Source organism: Aegilops tauschii, chromosome 1, assembly GCF_002575655.3.
Source record: "Aegilops tauschii subsp. strangulata cultivar AL8/78 chromosome 1, Aet v6.0, whole genome shotgun sequence".
Classification (NCBI taxonomy): domain Eukaryota; kingdom Viridiplantae; phylum Streptophyta; class Magnoliopsida; order Poales; family Poaceae; genus Aegilops; species Aegilops tauschii.
In genome coordinates, this window is record NC_053035.3 from 375,444,077 (window position 1) to 375,450,076 (window position 6,000).

A 6,000-nucleotide genomic window follows, 5' to 3' on the forward strand; every position below is an offset into this window, starting at 1 on the left:
TCATCTACTGCTATGAGTGCCCGATGCCGTTTTGGGGCTCGCCGGCGGACATCGTGCATCACCTGACGCAGGCGTGCAGCGATCACTACTGGCCCTTGGCAAAGAACATCAAGTACGAGACGTGCTACCCGTTCACCGTGCCGGAGTTGCTGGAGGATCAGCTCCGCCTGCTAGTCTCGGAGGAGGGAGGCGGCGTCTTCCTCTTGATCGGCCACCGACGAGGCCCACACGGGCCGCCGCCACATCTCTGTAGTGTGCGTCAGGGGCGACGCCGCTGACGCTGATACTGACACGAGGCCGATGTACGGGTGCGTGCTCACTATTACTACCCCTCGGAGGTACGTGGGCGGCGACACTGGCTACGTCAAGCTGACTTGGACTCTGCTGAGCTGGGACCTTCCGGCCGATGTGGACATGGAAGACGCATGGTATTATTTGACCCCCAACAATGTGCATGGGGACTCCAAGGAGGTTCACCTGGACATCTGCATTACTAAGTTAAATGTTGATCATTAGTCTTCGCTCAATGTAATCTGCTGTCTAAGCATGTGGAGACTTCCATGCATGATCTTGCTCTATTGGAGTATCGCGCATGAATAAAAGTGTATCCATTTATGGTTTAGTCTAGAATCTTCCATGTATGAATTTTTACTACATGGTGAAAGACTTACGATGAACCATTTCCTGCAAAGCACAATAAGAGTTATTTCTTCACAAGTTTTGGATGCAGGTTGAACAGTTGAACGCTTTTGTTTGCAAAAGATACTTTTTTATCTATTTCACCCGGATGTTTGTGAGCTCTAGAGATGAAATAATACCCGAACAAACCTATCGATACCCGTTACACATGAGATGACCCCCAGATCCTTTGTCAAAATAAACAACTCCCTGATCAATGCATTTCACTCTTCCGTGCAACGCACGTGCACCTTACTATAGATTAGTACGACCAAAAATTGAACTAACATTATATATAGTACGATAAATGATGATACATGTCACCTAAAATTATGTCATTGAAAACTATGTTCAAATACGAATCCAACGATATTGTTTTTGTTGACATGCACTAACATTTTGTCAGTTAAATCTTCAGTCAAATTCAATGGGGGATAAACCACGATCGATGTAGTAGTACTAGTTTAGAGGGCGGCGCTGCACGGGAGTCTCACCCCGCTCGTGGCGCGGCAGTAAAGCCGTCATATCACAAAACCTAACCACTCCTAGTAATAAGTGGCCTGGTAAAATAAACGGACAAGCAACCATCACATCCCTCCGTCTTTTTTGCATTTCATCTCTCTGCATTTACTTTCTCCGGTTCATCTCGCACACTCGATCCCTAGCTACTACTCCTAGTATCCCTAGCTACTACTCCTAGGGCCAGTTCTTTTGGCGGCTTCCCCAGCTTTTTCCATTAGACTAGTCACAGTGGAGAGTAACATTAAGGCGCCTCACTCATTTATTTGGGCTTCTAAACTACTACTAGTAGTACCTCAGTCCTGGTTTATTCCTCACCATTGTAATTTGTCCTAAATTTTGACCAAAGATTTAACTGATAAAATGTTAGTGCATGTGACATGCACTAACATTTCATTAGTTAAATTTATGATCAAAATTTGACACATATTACAATGGGGACCGATAAACCAGGACGGGGGTAGTAGTTATGGGATTACTAATCTTGAAGCCTAAAAGAACTAGCCCCTGGTACTCCTACTAGTAGTAGTACTCAAGTTGGAATTCCAATTGCACGACACAACTTGTTAGGCAAAAAATTTGATACAGGGTGTAGGAAGCGGTCTGGGAATTTGCATGCCTTTCCGACCAGTGAGATACTCCGTACAAAGTACGACAGAGAAATAACCACATAGAAGGAAGCTGAAAGTAAACAATCAAACGAGCATTTTTGCATTTGTTTTGCATTGAATCGTTTCACAAGCTTGACTAGTGCTGTTTTTCTACTTTTACAAAAATCGCATCGTAATGTTAAAACATGCATTTGCACGTACAAAAGTAATAGTAGTACTCCCTCCGTCTAGGTGTATAAGTCTTCCCTCCTTCTTGGTCACAGTGCACAACCAAAGATGACTTATTGACCTGGACGGAGGGAGTAGCACAGTCTGCAAGCATATATAGAGAGAGACGTGTAGTGCGATAGTATATAGTAAAGTTTGTGCTATATGCACGTACTTGCAAAATGCGTACGAATACACAAGGTTTCCAAACTTTCCCTTTTACATACTTAATTAAGGACGCTAATAATTCCTGAATGTTCGGGATTTATCATTTGCGTCCCAAAACTAATGAGATCGCCTTACGAAACAAAAATTATACTCCTCCTAAAAGCCACGGCGCTCGTAGGAGCGCTTGCGGCGCGCCACGAGTGCCCTGGTGCGCAGACGTTTCCCAGCGTGCCGACACAACGCCTCTTCCTCAGCCTCGCAACTCGCGAGGTGCTGATTGGCGGCTTGCCGGCGGGCGAGCGCGATCTCACCGGTGTGGTGATCCGGTGCCAACACGTACTCCTCCCCGCTGGAAGTGTGCACCCGGTCCACGTACCGCCAAGTGTAGATGAGGCGCTTGGGCCCAACTGCACTCAGGGCTTCGGCACGGGCGTCCTCCACCACCCTCACGGCCCTCGCACGAGTCTTCTGCCAAAGAGCCAATTGCCTGACTCTCTCGGACGCGACATAGGCCTGCCAGGCAGCTTGTTTCGCGGTGCGCTTCTCTTCCTCGGCCTTCTTCTCTGCCTCTATTTTGGCGCACTCTGCTGGAGGCAAAGCCTCCCACAAGGCGACATCCATTTCTTTCCAAAGCTCCTCAAGGCTGGGGGGCTCGGCGGGCGGCGGGGAGTTCTCCTCGTAGCGGGGAGCCGACGTGTCCTCCGACGCGCGTGCTGGCGAGATTGGGAACGCCGACGCGTCCACCTCGACGCGTCGCGGCGAGGAGCGGAACACCAACGCGTCCCCCTCGACTAGTGGCGGCGAGGAACGCAACGGCGACGCGTCCACCTCGACGCGTCGCGGCGAGGAGCGGAACACCGACGCGTCCTCCTCGACTAGTGGCGGCGAGGAATGGAACGGCGACGCGTCACCGTCCGCGCGGTGCAGCGAGGGGTGCCTAGGGCTTGGGAGGGGCGATGCCATGGTGGTCGACGTGAGAGGGAGGGGGAGGAGATAGTGATGAACGTGAATGTGAGGGGGAGGAGATAGCGATGTCGTGGGATGCGCAGTATTTATAGCGAGCAATGGCACACCTATGTAAGATATGGACTGAGCTGCACTGACTTAACTGCAGGTCCAGTTGCGTCACTGACATGTCGGCCAGACCCCTCTTGGGCCCATATGTCAGTGACCCAATGCACCTGCAGTTAAGTAACAGCTACGTGGCCATATTTGTTGGAGTAAATTATGGGGGAGGGAAGGGGTGGAAATATTGCTGGTCACAACGGATTGGACGAGCGCGGGGGGAGGAGAGTCATGCATGAAGATTTTTTCCACACGGGGTGGAGTGGTGGGACCGCCGGAGGGAGAAGGAGAGTCTGGCAGGCATATTGTTTCCACACATGGAGAGGAAAAGATTTGGAGACGAACGGGCTTCCTGCAGGTATGGGGAATGGTGCATAATAAGTCTCATCCTGCATGCCGGGCTAGGTATAGTCTCAAGTCATTAAAAACATACACGCCCCACACATGTTCATATTTCAAGGTGCACTAAATTATTGCATGCGATGATTAAGGCTGGCCATAATGGTGGTATCTTAGCTAGTATCATGCACACGGGAATAGCAAATATGCTGCTGTGGCAAAGAATTAAAGAAGAGAGGGGGTTAGAGCAACTAGTGTTCATGCATGCATTGGTAAACACATTTTTTGTGAAGAACTACAAAAACTATTCCACCGCCTCTATCTTGCTAAGAGTAGGTGAAATTTTTGAATCGAGCCCTTTAAACTAGAAGGGAGGTAGTAGTACTCTAATAGCTAACCTTGGCCCTGTTTGGATCCATGTGTTAGAGTTTGTTTGGGTTAGTTTGAACTCAACTAACCCAAAAAAATCTAACCCACCCAAGAGGTGCTTATTTGGGTTACTCCCTCCGTCTAGGTGTGTAAGCCATCTTACGTTGTGCACCACGACCAAGGCGGAGAGGAAAACGAGAAAACTTAATGTCTTTTTGCTAATTAATAGCACTGCATGCAATGAACTAACCACTGCATGTCATGTTTGGCGGTCTCAAGTCATTGAAAGCATGCACGGCCCACATCTCTTATTGGTTGATATGTCACAAAACAAGAAACGAGGAGGGAGTTAATGTATGGTGCCTAAGTGTTTTGAGATTATTTGGTTTTCGTAAGGTGACTTACTCACCTAGACGGAGGGAGTAGTTCTTCTCGGGACACTAAAAACACATTTTTCTCTCGCTTTCCGCGCAGCAGATCCCTCCCCACTTCCTCGAAGCTTCTCGTCCTCTCCCTCCCTCTCGCACCACCCATGAAGGCACCTTGCCGTATCCGCACTCCATCTAACCCTGTCATCCAAACACCTCTTTTGTTAGAGTTAGTTCAGGGTTAGTTTAGGATTAGAATCTTTAACTCATCTAACTCATCTAATAATAGTTCTTATACTCATTATAATCAGTATTGTAGATATTGATATTTTTAGTATAAATTTGGTCAAACACTTTGACAACGGTTAACGGAAGTAAAAAGGACCAGAGGGGGTATCATGCATGCGGAGTAGCAAAAAAATTGCTCATTTATAGCCCGTCGAAGTCTCAAAGGGCGCGACCGCGCGAGGGAGGCGAAGGTCATGGGAGGCGCGACAGTCGACGGAATTAAGTGAAGTTACCCACGTGCCGGCATGGCGTGCGAACAGGCAGAAGCTATATCGTCAGGCCTACGATATGGGTCTAGTAGGCATGACATCTAGTGGGTCCCGCATAGTTCTCGAGAACTCTTTGGGGGCTTGCAGCCGTTTATCCACCGGGAAAACCAGCAACCCCACGCCGTTCGCACGTCCTACTCGTCCCCGTCTTCTACTAGTACAATACCTTACAACAGTTCGCTCCCAGTCGTCCCGTCCTTTCACATTACGGCAGTTCCACTAATCCTAACCCTCCTCCCAAATCCATGGCGTCCCAAATCTCCATGATCGGCGGTGAGTACAACGTTAGAACCATCACGGGCGATGAGTTCGACCTCATCTACACCCGTTCTTCTACAACGGTGAAAGAATGCCTTGCTCGCTTTAAACGCATGTTCGAAAACTCAAATGATGAGTGGGTCGCTGGGCTAGATGTTGAGTACACCACAGTCCTGGGAAGCGAGAAGAAACTAAAGGAGGCAGAGAAGAAGAAGCCCGCCGTGATCCAGGTTTGCATGCATGACTTATTCTTGGTCTACCACATATGCCATGCCGACGTTGAGTGCGAGGAATTTAAGAAGTTCCTCAAGGGCGGCCGAGTCAAATTCGTTACTGTAGACTTTAGGAACGACAAGGAAATCCTGGGTCGGATAGGCCTCGTTGTAGGCGACCCTTTCGACCTCCAGAAGGAAGGGCTGGTGTCCTCCTCTCAGCCTTCAATGCTGACCCTGGCAGCAACCATGATTGATCGTTCGTACGCTAAACTAAAGAAACCTCACCACGAGTTTCATCATGCATGGGAGTCGAAGACATTAGATGAAGATCACATCCTGTACGCAGCAATGGATGCCTACCTTTGTTTAAATATCTACAAGGGTTGGATGAAGAAGCAGAGCCCAGTGTCCGGTTCAAGCAAAGAAGCGTCGGCGAACATGAAGAGGAAGAGGGACGAGGACGATGTCGAGGACGTGGACTCGGAGTCCGAGTAGGTGGCAGTGCCATCGCTCATGCTGGTTCTATTGCAGTGTCAAGCGGACTAGTTGCTTAGTTTATTTTCAAGGGTGTGTTGTGTTGAGGCCCCAGCAGAACTATGTTTATGTTCTTTCTCGTTATTTGAACTCTTTAGTACGTAAAGTAGTA